Below are 16,658 nucleotides of genomic sequence, written 5' to 3'. Positions count from 1 at the left end.
ATCTACTCCCAGGAGGACCAGTTCCACCACAGAACACACCAGATGGCCTCCTTCTTTAGAGAACGCAATTTCCCTTCCCACATGGCTAAAGATGCCCTCCAACTCATCTCGTCCACATCCCGCATCTCCGCCCTCAGACCCCACCCCTCCAACCTTAACAAGGACAGAACGTCCCTGGTATTCAGCTTCAACCCTACCAACCTTCGCATAAACCAAATCATCCGCCGACATTTCCGCCACCTCCAAACAGACCCCACCACCAGGGATATATTTCCCTCCCCACCCCTTTCCGCCTTCTGCAAAGACCGTTCCTTCCGTGACTACCTGGTCAGGTCCATGCCCCCCCTTCAACCCACCCTCCCATCCTGGCACCTTCCCCTGCCACCGCAGGAACTGCAAAACCTGCGCCCACACCTCCTCCCTCACCTGCATCCAAGGCCCTAAAGGAGCCTTCCACATCCATCAAAGTTTTACCTGCACATCCACTAATATCATTTATTGTATCCGTTGCTCCCGATGCAGTCTCCTCTACATTGGAGAGACTGGACGCCTCCTAGCAGAGCGCTTTAGGGAACATCTCCGGGACACCTGCACCAATCAACCACACCGCCCTGTGGCCCAACATTTCAACTCTCCCTCCCACTCTGCCGAGGACATGAAGGTCCTGGGCCTCCTTCACCGCCGCTCCCTCACCACCAGACGCCTGGAGGAAGAACGCCTCATCTTCATCCTCGGAACACTTCAACCCCATGGCATCAATGTGGACTTCAACAGTTTCCTCATTTCCCCTTCCCCCACCTCACCCCAGTTCCAAACTTCCAGCTCAGCACTGTCACCATGACTTGTCCTACCTGCGTATCTTCTTTTCCACCTATCCACTTCACCCTCCCCCCACCCCCGACCTATCACCTTCATCCCCTCCCCCACTCACCTATTGTACTCTATGCTATTTTCTCCCTACCCCCACCCTCCTCTCACTTATCTCTCCACGCTTCAGGCTCTCCGCCTTTATTCCTGATGAAGGGCTTTTTTCCCAAAACGTCGATTTTACTGCTCCTCGGATGCTGCCTGAACTGCTGTGCTCTTCCGGCACCACTAATGCAGACCCAGGTTGATAGGGTTGTTAAGAAGACATACAGTGTGTTAGCTTTTATTGGCAGAGGGTTTGTGTTTCAAAACCATGAAATCATGCTGCAAATGTACAAAACGCTGGTGTGGCCACACTTGGAGTATTGCTTATAGTTCTGGTCACTGCATTATAGAAAGGATGCAGAAACTTTGGAAAGAGTTCAGGATATTTACTCGGACATTGCCAGGTATGGAGGGGAGGTCTTACGAGGAAAGGCTGAGGGACTTGTGGCTGTTTCCGTTTGAGAGAAGAACGTTGAGAGGCGACTTAACTAAGACATATAAGAGGGTTAGATAGGTTGGACAGTGAGAGCTTTTTTCCTTGGATGGTGATGGCTAGCATGAGGGGATATAACTTTAAACTGAGGGGTGATATATGATAGATGTCAGAGGTAGTTTCTTTACTCAGAGAGTAGTTAGAGGCATGGAATGCCCTGCCTGCAACAGTAGTGGACTCATCAACTTTAAGGACATTTAAATGGTCAGTGGATAGGCATTTGGATGAGCATGGAATAGTATAGGTTAGATGGGCTTCAGATTGGTTCCACAGGTCGGCGCAACATCGTGGACCGAAGGGCCTATACTGTGCTGTAATGTTCAATGTTCCTGTCCCTGACCATCCAGTCATATAGCATGGAAACAGACCCTTCAGTCCAGCTCATTCAAGCCAACCAGGTTTCCCAAATTACTCTAGTCCCATTTGCCTATGTTTGACCCATATCTCTGTAAACTTTTCCTATTCATGTTCCTGTCCAAATTTCTTTTAAATGTTGTAATTGTATCTGCATTCACCATTTCAGCTGGCAGTTCATTCCATATATGTACCTTCCTCTGTTTGAAAAAGTTGCCTCAGGTCCCTTTTAAATCTTTACCTCTCACTTTAAGTCTCCTTTTGAGTTTTGAACTCCCCTATACTTGAATTCAGGGTCATTAATCTAACTGACTGCCTCCTGAAACAGAGCATTCAGATAACTCTCCCCTCCCCGCTGTGTCGCAGTGTCGAAGCTCAGACTCCAGCTCTGAGCCACAGTTCTCAAGCAACCAATACTTGCAACAGATGTGGTCACTATGAATCACAAAAGTGTCTACCAGCTCCCACATCATGCAGTTAAAACATACTGCATGGCCTGGCCATTTCTATTTTAATTACTTAGTTTTTATTTTTTTTTAAATCCCTTTTTACCTTCAATCTGAAAGGAATGTACAGTAGATAGGTTTCTGGATTAGTGGTGCTGGAAGAGCACAGCAGTTCAGGCAGCATCCAAGGACCAGCAAAATCGACATTTCGGGCAAAAGCCCTTCATCAGGAATAAAGGCAGAAAGCCTGAAGCGTGGAGAGATAAGCTGGAGGAGGGTGGGGATGGGGAGAAAGTAGCATAGAGTACAATGGGTGAGTGGGGGAGGGGATGAAGGTGATAGGTCAGGGAGGAGAGGATGGAGTGGACAGGTGGAAAAGGAGATAGGCAGGTAGGACAAGTCATGGTGACAGTGCTGAGCTGGAAGTTTGGAACTGGGGTGAGGCGGGGGAAGGGGAAATGAGGAAATTGTTGAAGTCCACATTGATGCCCTGGGGTAGAGGTGAGGGAGGAGGTGTGGGCGCAGGTTTTACAGTTCCTGCGGTGGCAGGGGAAGGTGCCAGGATGGGAGGGTGGGTTGTAGGGGGGCGTGGACCTGACCAGGTAGTCACGGAGGGAACGGTCTTTGCGGAAGGTGGAAAGGGGTGGGGTGGGAAATATATCCCTGGTGGTGGGGTCTGTTTGGAGGTGGCAGAAATGTCGGCGGATGATTTGGTTTATGCAAAGGTTGGTAGGGTGGAAGGTGAGCACCAGGGGCGTTCTGTCCTTGTTACGGTTGGAGGGGTGGGTCTGAGGGTGGAGGTGCGAGATGTGGACAAGATGCCTTGGAGGGCATCTTTAACCACGTGGGAAGGGAAATTGCAGTCTTGAAAGAAGGAGGCCATTTGGTGTGTTCTGCCGCAGGAACTGTAAAACCTGTGCCCACACCTCCTCCCTCACCTCTATCCAAGGCCTAAAGAACTCTTCCACATCCATCAAAGTTTTACCTGCACATCCATTAATATCATTTATTGTATCCGTTGCTCCCGATGCTGTCTCCTCTACATTGGGGAGACTGGACGCCTCCAGGCAGAGCGCTTTAGGGAACATCTCTGGGACACCCGCACCAATCAACCACACCGCCCTGTGGCCCAACATTTCAACTCCCCCTCCCACTCTGCCGAGGACATGGAGGTCCTGGGCCTCTTTCACCGCCGCTCCCTCACCACCAATCGCATGGAGGAAGAACGCCTCATCTTTCGCCTCGGAACACTTCAACCCCAGGGCATCAATGTGGACTTCAACAGTTTCCTCATTTCCCCTTCCCCCACCTCACCCTAGTTCCAAACTTCCAGCTCAGCACTGTCCCCATGACTTGTCCGGACTTGTCCTACCTGCCTATCTCCTTTTCCACCTATCCACTCCACCCTCTCCTCCCTGACCTATCACCTTCATCCCCTCCCCCACTCACCTATTGTACTCTATGCTACTTTCTCCCCACACCCACCTTCCTCTAGCTTATCTCTCCACGCTTCAGGCTCTCTGCCTTTGTTCCTGATGAAGGGCTTTTGCCCGAAACGTCGATTTGCAGTCATTGTTTTTACCCAGTAGATAGGTTTACCTATGATATCACCCTTTTGTCCCGGGCCATTGATCCTGGGATTCAGTTTATCCTGTTAAAAACCTTACAAACTATGAGCCAAAAAAAGCAAGCAAAAACGTCTCTTCCCCAGCACTGAACTGCGAAGCTGCCTCTATATTCCCTGAGCTATATACTCACTGGGGCTGAATCTCACTCTGGATGTGATCTCTGCTTTTGAACAGTGTGAAGTTTACGAATCTTTTCCTGTCATTGAATAGTTGAGGTTCAAAGACTGACCCCTGTGGAACTCAAACCTCCTGACATAAAGTTTAACATTACATCCCAATGACTGATTCTCTAATTCCACCGTCTGTGATCTAATCATGTTATGTTAGCTTTTGATGCAATTATCTTTTTATTTTTCAAAAAAGTGGAATCCACTTCCTTATTAGTCTCATATCCTAAAAGTCCAGAAGAAACAAAATTGTGTACTTGCAACAAGCATTAGTTTTCATTTGTCAAGTGAATACAAATTCTGTCGTCTTTATTGTGGAGTTTCCATTCCTGTTATCAACGCGCTGAATGTTTTAAACTGGCGCTGGTGATTTCAATTTGGAAATTGTCTTAATTGTTGGTGGAGAGGGATTTTGGGGTGCAGTGATAGTCTACGTGACCCAAATATCTGCCAGACGATAAATAAAAACCGAAAGAATTGTGGATGCTGTAAATCAGAAATAAAAACAGAAGTTGCTGTAAACACTCAGCAGGTCTGGCAGCATCTGTGGAGAGAATCAGAATTAACGTTTCGGGTCAGATTAAATAAAATGACTGCTGTCTGCAGAGGTCTGACATTGATAACTCCAGGTGTCTTGAATGGGCCAGCTCCCTGCACACACAGCTCTGCAAATCTCTCCGCTATTCCCTTGCGGAATCCTTTCCCACTGTTTCCGCAATTCCATGGAAAAGGATCACTTCCGCCACACTGCGCACTGGTTTGCAAGGAAGGGGTGGGACTGGAGGAGGAGGAGGATTTCTTCCGGTGATTGCGGTGATTTTTGTTTTGGGAAGGAGAGTGGAATGCGAGGTATTGACCGCGCGCGGGAGGAAAGGTCCGGAGCCCGGGGAGTGGGAGCGCACACGCTCGGCCGTGGTGGTGGGCGGGGCTAAGCGAACGGGGCGTGGCCCGGGGTGTGTGTGTGTTCCGTGGCTGGGGTGTGATAATAGGTGTGGCCCGAGCGAGGCTCAGGGGGCGTGCCAATGGGCGTGGTCAGTCGGAAGGCGGGGCAGGGGTGTGGCAATGGGCGCGGATGTGGTTTGATGGTCATGGCCGGGGCGTGGCGGTGGGCGTGGCCTGGTTGAGTGGGCGTGGCCAAGCCCGGGGGCGGGCGCGGCTCTTCCTGACTGACTGAGTGAATGAGTGACACTGGCGCTGGGCTCTGCTGCTGCTGGTGGGGGGTGTCCGGACATCGCCCCGCCGCCCTTCTCACGGAATAGTATCGGCGGAAGGGATTGCGGCAAAACATCACAGAGAGTCGGACTGGCCGCGGTTCTTCCCGGCCGGGTAGACCGGCTCCGAGCTGACCCGAAAGGGGGAGACCCGGGGAGAGAGCAAACGGGAACAGTGTGAGTGGAAAATCACCACCACCGCGGCGTTAAAAATGATACGGGATGCTGAAAGGAGGGGGACGGGCACGGGCACTGCGCCGGCGGGGATTGCGGGGCGGGGGGGATGCAGCAACCTTCCGCTGAGAAAATGTTGCTTTCCAGAACGGCAGGAATGCAGCGATCAGGTGAAGCGTTAGTGTTGCAATGTGGAAGGTGTTCAACAACACCCAGCGGTACTGCGCCACTTTAAATACTGCATTGATAGCAATCAGACAGATAGGGGGGAAAAAATAATATCCGGAGACGGCTCATCAAGAGCGAGATTCCGCAACGCTGGCTCAACCGGGGAGCGGATAAAAAGGCTCCGTTAGATCTGGTGAGGGTGTCAGGGCAGCAGAGTGGCAAGGACAGAGAGTTAGGGGGATGTTGGGCTTCGATGCCACTGAGAATCTGAACACCTTCAATTTCAAACCACCCAGGGGCTGCAGCCTCACAGAGCTCGCTGTAATATTGGAAACGGGGCCATTTTTTAAATCAAAGTTAGACATCGGGGGACGACTGTTGGGGAAAGGCGAGGTAGTCTGTTTATGCATACCAGACCGGCTCACTTGGTTTGTTTTGGGCAGATTGTAAAGGGTTTTGTTTTTGCCTGAGAGATGTGGGCTGGAGCAAGCTCGATCCATCAATCAGTTTATACAGTGGTGCAGAAACCAATGAGCTAAATGTTTACATTGTATTAGGGGCTGGTGGAGAACGCAGCCAGCAGACCTTGTGTGTTCATATGTTTCTGTCTCGCTCGTCTGTGCTCGCAATTCGCTCCGTTCTCCATCTGCAACCTGATGATTTGTGACTGTACCTCTTTTGTGAATCCCCCTACGAGATTGACGGTTTTATGTTACCGTCCATATAACCTGCCTTTCGGTCTGGAACTCGTTAATTGACGTTTTGCCCCGAAGGAAGAAGGTAGGACTGGGCGTAATTCGACATCCAGTCTTTCTGATTTTCGGCTTGAGTAGGGGACTGGTCTGGTGCTTTTTTTATTGTAATCAACCGAGATAGCTCTTCATTACTCCAATTACAAAGCTATACCTATCTCATCCTCTGATAAAGCCTGGTAATAACGGTACCCAATGCCCATTATAGCGTTGAATTAATTCCTTTGAAATGTCGATGTTGTTCGTTATGGAAGCCAGACTTCTGTGTTGTCTTTTCATCGTCACTTCATTTCTCGCCAACATGTCTCTTTAATGTAGGTTGTTTCAGTATACTGTGCGGTGAATATCTTTGCAACAGCACTGGTCTGTTCTCTCGGAGTTTTTAATGTCCCTTTGTAACGGTCAGTGCTGCCAGAAGAATGCGAAAATATGTTTAAGCTCAATTTGTTTAATTCTTCACTCCTTCGTGGGTTGCCTGAAATATCTTCTGCGGTATTCGCTTCCTGGCTCCCGCAGATGTTTACTGATGTGGATGGAATTCCATCCAGGCTCAAAACTGATACTTGGGACCGAATTTTGACTCTGTGGTGTATGGACAATTCATTTCAGGCACATCCACGTTGTTTTTTTGCTGACGGGAGGGGACGGTGTGGCGGTCACAGACGGGAAGCCCAGCTCAGCGGGGCTGTTTAACCCCGGTGTGAGTTCATGCCCTCCCTGATTATCCCAGACTGGCAGAGGGTCCCTTCGCCCCATCATGTCCGTGCAGTCATCAAACATCCATGTATTTTCATCCCATTTCCCAGCACTTGGCTGTGAAGGTTATAAGCTATGGGCGTTCATCCAGATCTTTCTTCGCCGTCTTGAGGGTTCTCATCTCTACCAACTTGGCTTTTAGACAGCAAATTCCAGATACTCACCACACGGTCTGGGTGAAAACGTTTTTGCTCAAAAAATCTTGCTCCTCACCATAAAACTGTGCCCTCTAGTTATTGATCACTCTAAAGGGAAACATTTCTTCCCTATCTGTGCCCCTCAAACTTTGTACAACTCAATCAAGTCCCCCATCAGTCTCTGTGTTCTAAGGAAAACATCCTTAGCCGGTGTAGTCTGTCTTCAGAACTGAATTGCTCCAGCCCAGGCCACGTTCTGGTGAATCTCTTCTGCATCTTCTCTAGTGCAATCACATCCTTCATACAGTGTGGTGACCACCACTACACAGAGAACCTTAACTGTAGCCTGACTAACATTTTATACAGCTCCTGAAAACCTAATAAAGACATGTATCCTGTACTTCTCTTTGTCACCTTTATCTACCTGCCCTCCTGCCTTCAATTATCTAAGGACATGCACACCAAGGTCCCTCTGATATTCTGTACTCCCTGTCGTGTCCTACCATTTCATGTGGACATCCTTGTCATTATTGGTCCTCCGAATGTAACATCCCACACTTTTCAGGATTAAATTCTTTGTTCAACACGTCTGACCAGTCTGTCTGTATTATCCTATAGTCTAAGGCTTTCCTCATCAATATTTAACACATCACCAATTTTCATGTCATCTGTAAACTTAGGGATCGTACCTCCTACATTCATGTCTTGATCACTAATTTACCCAACAGAAAAGCAATTAAAACCTCAACTATGTCTTCTAGTTTCACAATCCACTTTAGCCCAACTCTTTTCCCTCTTGCCCTAACATACTTAGTGACTGCATTAGGATTTTCCTTAGTGTTAACTGTCAGTTTTCTTCATGGTTTTTTTTCCTCTCAATTTCAGTTTCAGGCAATCCTCTGCACTTTCTATACTCCTTTCAAGAATCTGAACCTTCGGTATCCAGCATAAGCTTCCTTTTTGTTTCTTATCCAATCCTGTACATCCCTTGACGTCTAGGCTTCTCTTGTTGGACCCATCCCCTCATTTTTACAGAAACATATTGACCTTGCACTTTCACTGTAACCCTTTTGAATGTGTCTCACTGCTATGATGTGAATTTTCCTGCAAATAGCTGCTCCCAGTCCACTTTGACCAGATCCTGTCTTATCTGAAGGTCGGTCTTCACCCAATTCAGAATCTTTATTTCCAGTCCATCTTTGACCTTTACTATAACTACCGTAAATCTTACTGAATTATTGTCACGAACACATATTGTTGAAGGGCAGATTAAGCCTGTGTAAGTCTCCTCATCTGAAAGTTTTCTTCAAATTCCTTTAAACAAGCTCTCTAAACATGAAAAGATTGAAGCTGTTAATGACAGCTAAAAGAAACTGCCTGATGGATTACTTACTGGAGGCTATACAAATGGTCATCCTGTTTCAATGGAGATCTTTGTTCCCTGTTCCCCAAAAGTACTCATTCTTGTTCTGACAGGATGAATAGTTGGCTGAATTTCAAAAGCTACAGTGCTCTCAGGAGATTGTTTTCACAGTTTGATGGTTTAAAGGGTCTGTTGAAAGATTAGAAGCTTTTGTGGGTTTTGGATGGAAGCATATATAGTGAAACTTTTATTAGATTGGAACCCTCGTGACTTCTGAGATCCACCATGGCAGAAACTGGATGAATGGCTAGGGAGGTGGCATATGGGGGTGGCATATGAGAAACTGTAGAGAATGTGGGTGGGAGCATGTGTTGGGGTGCAGGGTGCATGAATGGCTAGAAAGCATAAGTCAGTAGGAAAGGGACATGGGAGTCTTGGTGAGCAATCAAGGCTAGCAGTATCTAAAACAACTGGGACAAATCCCCAGGAAACTGAGGTAGCTATTTGATTCAGTACTCATGCACTTTTGTGGTCTTTCTACAATTTGCTTCTGAGACAGCAGCATAATGTTGCCCTGTAATTTTGAAGCTACCCATCTCAAGTTGTTAAATATGGCCGTTAGGTTCTTCATCCTTTTGTAAGGGTTGTGTTTTTTAGAGAGGTTCTTTTACCCCAGTTCTTGGCAGCACTTTTCCCTTTCTGCTCCCTTAACCAGTGAAGATTATGTTGCCTAAGGTACATTCCTTACATTGTGCCAGGAAAATTCCAAAGCTTTGTGACTAACTTTATTAAAGCATCCACTGTTATGTTCTACTGTTTAAGGAACAGAGCATTTGTGAAGATCAGAAATAAAGACTTTATTTTCTAAATGTATCTTAAATAGACAATATGACAATAGACAATAGGTGCAGGAGTAGGCCATTCTGCCCTTCGAGCCTGCACCACCATTCAATATGATCATGGCTGATCATCCTTAATCAGTATCCTGTTCCTGTCTTATCTCCATAACCCTTGATTCCACTATCCTTGAGAGCTCTATCCAACTCTTTCTTAAATGAATCCAGAGACTGGGCCTCCACTGCCCTTTGGGGCAGAGCATTCCACACAGCCACCACTCTCTGGGTGAAGAAGTTTCTCCTCATCTCTGTCCTAAATGGTCTACCCCGTATTTTTAAGCTGTGTCCTCTGGTTCGGCACTCATCCATCAGCGGAAACATGTTTCCTGCCTCCAGAGTGTCCAATCCTTTAATAATCTTATATGTCTCAATCAGATCCCCTCTCATTCTTCTAAACTCAAGGGTATACAAGCCCAGTCGCTCCAGTCTTTCAGTATAAGGTAGTCCTGCCATTCCAGGAATTGACCTCATGAACCTATGCTGCACTCTCTCAATAGCCAGAATGTCTTTCCTCAAATTTGGAGACCAGAACTGCACGCAGTACTCCAGGTGTGGTCTCACCAGGGCCCTGTACAGCTGCAGAAGAACCTCTTTGCTTCTATACTCAATCCCTCTTGTTAAGAAGGCCAGCATGCTATTAGCCTTCTTCACTACCTGCTGTACCTGCATGCTTGCCTTCATTGACTGGTGTACAAGAACACCCAGATCTCTCTGTACTGCCCCTTTACCTAAATTGATTCCATTTAGGAAGTAATCTGCCTTCCTGTTCTTGCCACCCAAAGTGGATAACCATACATTTATCTACATTAAACTGCATCTGCCATGCATCTGACCACTCACCTAACTTGTCCAGGTCACCCTGTAATCTCCTAACATCCTCATCACATTTCACCCTGCCACCCAGCTTTGTATCATCAGCAAATTTGCTAATGTTCTTACTAATACCATCTTCTATATCATTAATATATATTGTAAGAAGCTGCGGTCCCAGTACTGATCCCTGCGTTACCCCAATGGTCACTGCCTGCCATTCCGAAATGGAGCCGTTTATCACTACCCTTTGTTTCCTATCAGCCAACCAACTTTCAATCCAAGTTAGTACTTTGCCCCCAATACCATGCACCCTAATTTTGCTCACTTTTGGATTACTTTTGGATTAAATTGTGCAACTATATCCATGACATTGTCGTAAAATTATTTTCTTGTTTTGGTTTGCAATAATAATTGAAGAACTCAGTTATTGTCAGGATATACTGTTTTATCCCTCTTAGTTCTTATATAAAAAAATCAATATGTTCATAGTAAATATCAACAGGTTACTCTGTCTCACAATTGATGAGAAATTGGATTTAGCATGCTTAACAAATGTGTAAACCTTTGCTTAAAAATGAACAGTTTTTAAATGCTTTGAGTTACTGTGAAACCTTTGTTCTCAGAATCCTGTGGGGAAATTTATTTTCAGTGGTTTTGATAGTAGTGACAATTGTCACACCTGCCTATTTGCAACACTTTGTTTTTATTTACACATTGTGTTTTTTTTTCTCATCATTCATATTTTTTAAAATTCACTTTTGGGACATGGGCACCACTGGCTGGGCCAGCATTTATTGCCCATACCTAGTTCCCCAGAGAAGTTGGTGGTGAGCTGTCACTTTGAACTGCTGCAGTCCATATGCTGTAATTTTGACCTGCAATGGACTTAGGCTAGGGTCTCCAGGACTTTGACCAGTGACACTGAAGGGATGGATATATTTCCAAGTCATAATGGTGAGTGACTTGGAGGGGAAGTTGCAGGTGGTGGTCCTCCCATATGTCTGCTGCCCTTGTCCTTCTTGATGGAAGTGGCCATGGGTTTGGAAGGTGCTGTCTGAGGATCTTTGGTGAATTTCTGCAGTATGTCCTGAGGGAATGGACGCTTCTAGATATGGTGTAAATCAAATATTATATATAAACAAGTGTTGATTGCAGCATATCCTTAAACGCATATATAGCAAATGTATCATTTAAAAGTCAAAATTATTAATATAAAGAAACAATTTACATTTCATGTCAATCACCTCATCTAGACTTGAAACATTTACATGTTTCTCCCCTGCTGCCTGACCTCCTGAAGTTTTCCATTTTTTTAGTTTGAATTTCACTTTCCAGCATCTATAATGTGCTGCATTTCTATTTGAGAGAGATTCTCACATTTAAGAATGGACAATGGGGCCATTCAAGAGATTAGAGTTAAACAACAGCAGATATGTTGAATGCTTGTTGTGCTGGAGAAGATTCTAGTGATAGGAATGGGTGAGACCCTGGATTTGAAATCAAGTTTAAACCAAGACATTGTTTGGCTGAAAGAAAGTGTAGATTAGTGAGCAGAGTGATGCTAGGCAACACACTTGGTGTAAGTAACAACAAGGGAAGCAGAGATTTCGATTACCTCAGGTTTGTAGAAGGTTGAATTTTGAGAGCAGCCAGCAGTGCCTGGGAATAGTCAAGTCTTGGGCAGCACAAGAATGAATGGATGTTTCAACAGAAGGTGAGAAGGGTGAGGATGAGTAATATTACAGTGGCTGAATTAGCCAGTTATAGTAATTGCACAAATGTTGGGTTTCATCTCTGGGTCAGATATAACATCAAGATTGTGAACAATTATCCTCCGATTGTTCCTAGCAAGATGAATGAAGTGTAGCAAAGGAGAAGAGATTGGAGCAAGGACCTCAATGGCTTTAGTTGGAGAGAATTTCTGCTCACCCAGTAACTACATGCTGAGTAAGCATTTACCAGCAATGCGTGTGTAAAGAGAGGTGGTGACAAGGTAGAAGCTGGGTGTCACAGTGGAAATGTGAAACTTAATGCTGTGCATTTGGACAATGTCACCAAAGAGCAGATAGTAGAACGAAATTGGGGGGAGATTATTTAATACTTTAACCGTTGATTCCTTCAGTTGTAGCTTTTAATCATGTCCTCCTGTGGGGACTCTGCTGATAGTAGTACTGGAGTGGGGTTTATGTCTGCTGCTGATAGAGCTGAGTCTTTGAATTGGTTTTCTGCTCTTTTGTTTCACCTGTAATGTACTCTGGAGTTTGTTTTGCTTAATGTTTCATTTTATGACCAATGTTTAGTTAACTCGAATTCCAATGAAAGCTAAACTGCATGGAGCCATTTTTTTAAATGAATATGGCAGATCCATGTTTATTTTGACTTGTTTTCAGTTTGGTGATGTGAAAAGCCAAATACAGGAAAAGTCATTCAGGAGTTCTTCTGAAAGTTTGTGCCTGATCCTCCTTTTGGATTATCAATTTTAATATTTTTACCTTTGATTCCTGTGGTGGTCTCCTTACCAATCCCTGTTAGCATACACAATAGGTAAAATGTGTACAATATACCTTTTAGAATATAGTTAGTCACGGGTAGAACAGACATTATTCTGGAGGTGCAACTTGCAATTTTAGATGAGAATGCTCTGTGAGTATATTAAAGTGTAGGAAAAGGCTAATGAAATCTGAGAATGCAGTTGGTAAAGGTCGGTGCTTCATAATGGCATGGTGACCTCACTGTCTGTTCCCCTTAGTGCTGGTGATTGAAAGCTGTAACTGCCTGAAGGATTTGCCATTGCATGCTTTAAGTCACACTGGCACACAGGGTTTCAGGAAAACGTTTTAAATGTGTATGTTTACAGAGATCTTTACACTATTTATGGCTGTGAAATACAGTTAGTGTAAAATCATCAACGCTTGAGCATCTTTGCACTGACATTCCTCTTTTAACTCTCAATATTGCTAACAGTTTATTTGTCTTTTGTGTCGATCATTTGACAGGAAGATGAAATAAATAAAGCTTCCGGTTCTTTTCCACCAGTGTGCAATCATATGCAAAAAAAAAACTGAGGAGCAAAAGAAAATGACCTCATCTGTGCCTTTGCTCACTTTAGACTTGACTAATCGCTTCTGGCCTGCTGCCCGCTTTCAATCCCTCTTTAAACTTGAGCTCATCCGCAACTCTGCTGCCTGTATAGTCAGTTCTGCTACAACGTTCGTTTCTTTAATACAAATTGGCTATATCGCGATTAAAGAATTTAGACTATTATTTATAGAATGCAAACTTTCCGTACCAGTATTGGTTATAATGCAGTTTCGGTCCCATTGGTTTGAATGGTGCTGCTAATACACGGTTTCCTTATAACGCAGGATCGCAAGGGAGCAGAACTATCGTGTTATATCACAGCAGACTGTCTCGCCTTCGCTCTCACCATTTTCACCTAGTACCTGTGTTCTCAAACACACATTGACTTCCGTTTAAGTCGCACTGCAATTGTAAAAATTCTCAGCCTTGTTTTCAAGTCCCTCTGTCAACACCTCCCTGCCTTTTCTAATCTCCTTCAGCCCAACAGGCAGCTGAATTCCCTGCATTTCTTTAATTCTACCGGCTTGTAGATCTGACTTTAAATGCTCCACTATTTGTGGCTTGACTTTCAGCTCCCACAGCCCTAGGCACTTTCATTCCTTCCCCAAACCTCTGTTATTCTCCACCACTTCTTTTTGCCTCTTTCACCACCCTCCTTAGGATCTCCTGTTTTGGTCATCTGCCTGAGTATCTTGTTTCGGGAAGTTTGACAATACTGCTGTGAAACATCTTGGGACACCTTTCACTACATTAAAGACTTGATATGGATACAAGACAATATTGCTAACTGAGGCCAGAACACTTTCAGGAGATGAAGGCAGCTCCTTGGCTGCAGTTGGGGTTGGAGAGTTTCCACTATTCCATGGCACTGAGGCCACAGCTGTGGCTTCTGACCACTCAGTGCCAATGGAGGCCCCTCTGAGGTAATGGTCTGCCACCTTTGGCACTTTTCTTAAAGAAGATAAAAAAGATTAAAATGAGTTTGGTTTGCTGGGGAACCTCCATCCTAACTCCCAGCCTAGCACCCAGTCCTGCTGAGTTTTCACTACCTCTCACTGAGGACAAACAATCAGTCCTCAGCAAAGGCCTTACCTTAATCCCCCTCTGTCCATGCATCAACGAATTAAATAGTTAGTAAGTTTGCAGATGACACCAAAATTGGAGGTGTAGTGGACAGCGAAGAAGATTACCTCAGATTACAATAGGATCTTGATCAGATGGGCCAATGGGCTGAGAAGTGGCAGATGGAGTTTAATTCAGATAAATGCAAGGTGCTGCATTTTGGGAAAGCAAATTTTAGCAGGACTTGTACACTTAATAGTACGGTCCTCGGGAGTCTTGAAAGTGGAGTCGCAGGTAGATAGGATAGTGAAGAAAGCGTTTGGTATGCTTTCCTTTATTGATCAGAGTATTGAGTACAGGAGTTGGGAGGTCATGTTGCGGCTGTACAGGACATTGGTCAGGCTACTGTTGGAATATTGCATGCAATACTTCGAAAGATGTTGTGAAACTTGAAAGGGTTCAGAAAAGATTTACAAGGACGTTGCCAGGGTTGGAGGATTTGAGCTAAAGGGAGAGGCTGAACAGGCTGGGGCTGTTTTCCCTGGAACATCAGAGGCTGAGGAGTGACCTTATAGAGGTTTACAAAATCATGAGGGACATGGATAGGATAAATAGACAAAGTCTTTTCCCTGGGGTCGGGGAGTCCAGAACTAGAGGGCATAGGTTTAAGGTGAGAGGGGAAAGATACAAAAGAGACCTAAGGGGCAACTTTTTCACGCAGAGGGTGGTACGTATATGGAATGAGATGCCAGAGGATGTGGTGGAAGCTGGTACAATTGCAACATTTAAAAGGCATTTGGATGGGTATATAAAATAGGAAGGGTTTGGAGGGATATGGGCCAAGTGCTGGATTGGGTTGGGATACCTGGTCAGCACGGACAGGTTGGACCAAAGTGTCTGTTTCCATGCTGTACATCTCTATGACTCTATAAAAATGTGCCGTGACATTGAACACTTCTTCCGCCGCCTCTGCCTTCGAGCTTACTTTTTTCATCAGGACTCCTGCCACCATCCGAGGACCCCTTTGCCCACCTCCAACATACTCCAGCCACCTGGACACCCCGTGCCAGTCTGTTACCCGCCCTCGACCTCTTTATTTCCAACTGCTGCCGAGACATTGACTGCCTCAACCTGTCTACCCCACTCCAATCTCTCACTCACGCAACATGCAGCCCTCCATTCCCTCTGCTCCAACCCCAACCTCACCATCAAACCAACGGTCAAAGTGGGTGCAGTGGTAGTTTGATGCACTGACCTCTATATTGCTGAAGCCAGGCACCAACTCGAAGACACCTCCTCCTACCGCCCCCTCAACCATGACCTCACCCCCATCACCAAACCATATTCTCCCAGACCATCCACAACCTCATCACCTCAGGGGATCTCCCACCCAGAGTATCCAACCTCATAGTTCTGGAACCCCGCACCGCCCGGTTCTACCTCCTTCCCAAGATCCACAAGCCTGACCACCCCGGTCGACCCATTGTCTCAGCCTGCTCCTGCCCCAGCGAACACATCTCCACCTACCTTGATACTGTCCTATCCCCCTGGTCCAGGAACTCTCCACATATGTTTGGGACACCACCCATGCTCTCCACCTCCTCCAAGACTTCCGGTTCCCTGGTCCTGATTGCCTCATCTTCACTATTTTCATCCAGTTCCTCTACACCTCCATTCGCCATGACCAGATCATCCATACCCTCCGTTTCTTCCTCTCACCAGTACCCTTCCACCGACACTCTGATTTGTTTGGCTGAACTGGTCCTCACCCACAACAATCTTTCCTTCCAATCCTCCAACTTCCTTCAGAAGAAAGGGGTAGCCATGGGCATCCGCATGGGCCCCAGCTATGCCTGTCTCTTTGTTGGCTACGTAGAACAGTCCATCATCTGGAGTTACACCGGCACTACTCCCCACCTTTTCCTCCGCTACTTGGTGCCACCTCGTGCTCCTGCGAGGAGGTTGAGCAGTTCAACACATTCCGCCCCGATCTTAAATTCACCTGGACCATCTCTGACACCTCCCTCCCCTTCCTGGACCTCTCCAACAATGGTGATCTACTCAAAACTGACATTTTCTACAAACCCACTGACTCCCACAGCTACCTGGATTACACCTCCTCCCATTTTACTTCCTGCAAAAATGCTATCCCATATTCCCAATTCCTTCGCCTCTGCCACACCTGCTCCCAGGAGGACCAGTTCCACCAGAACACACTAGATAGCTTCCTCCTTTAAAGACCACA

At 46.0% G+C, this 16,658-nt stretch overlaps 1 protein-coding gene across 6 annotated transcripts in view; it reads left to right on the top strand.

The window, feature by feature from the left end:
• The first annotated feature begins 5,186 nt into the window (after window positions 1–5,186).
• LOC122550905 (amyloid beta precursor protein binding family B member 2b) overlaps window positions 5,187–16,658 on the top strand; it is a 266,027-nt gene continuing 254,555 nt past the window's right edge. For 2 of the 6 annotated variants that reach the window (XM_087987615.1, XM_087987610.1), the window contains exon 1: window positions 5,187–5,388. The gene's annotated coding sequence lies outside the window, so the exon portion shown is untranslated. Of the gene's footprint in view, window positions 5,389–6,156; window positions 6,334–16,658 lie in introns of those variants that run through there. The other 4 variants (XM_087987613.1, XM_087987584.1, XM_087987600.1 and 1 more) reach the window with 3 other exon arrangements.

The sequence above is a fragment of the Chiloscyllium plagiosum genome, unplaced genomic scaffold (assembly GCF_037043375.1).
Source record: "Chiloscyllium plagiosum isolate Xiang-an unplaced genomic scaffold, Cpla_swu_hap1 HiC_scaffold_1, whole genome shotgun sequence".
Taxonomy (NCBI): Eukaryota; Metazoa; Chordata; class Chondrichthyes; order Orectolobiformes; family Hemiscylliidae; genus Chiloscyllium; species Chiloscyllium plagiosum.
This window is presented reverse-complemented; position numbering and strand designations above follow the sequence as displayed.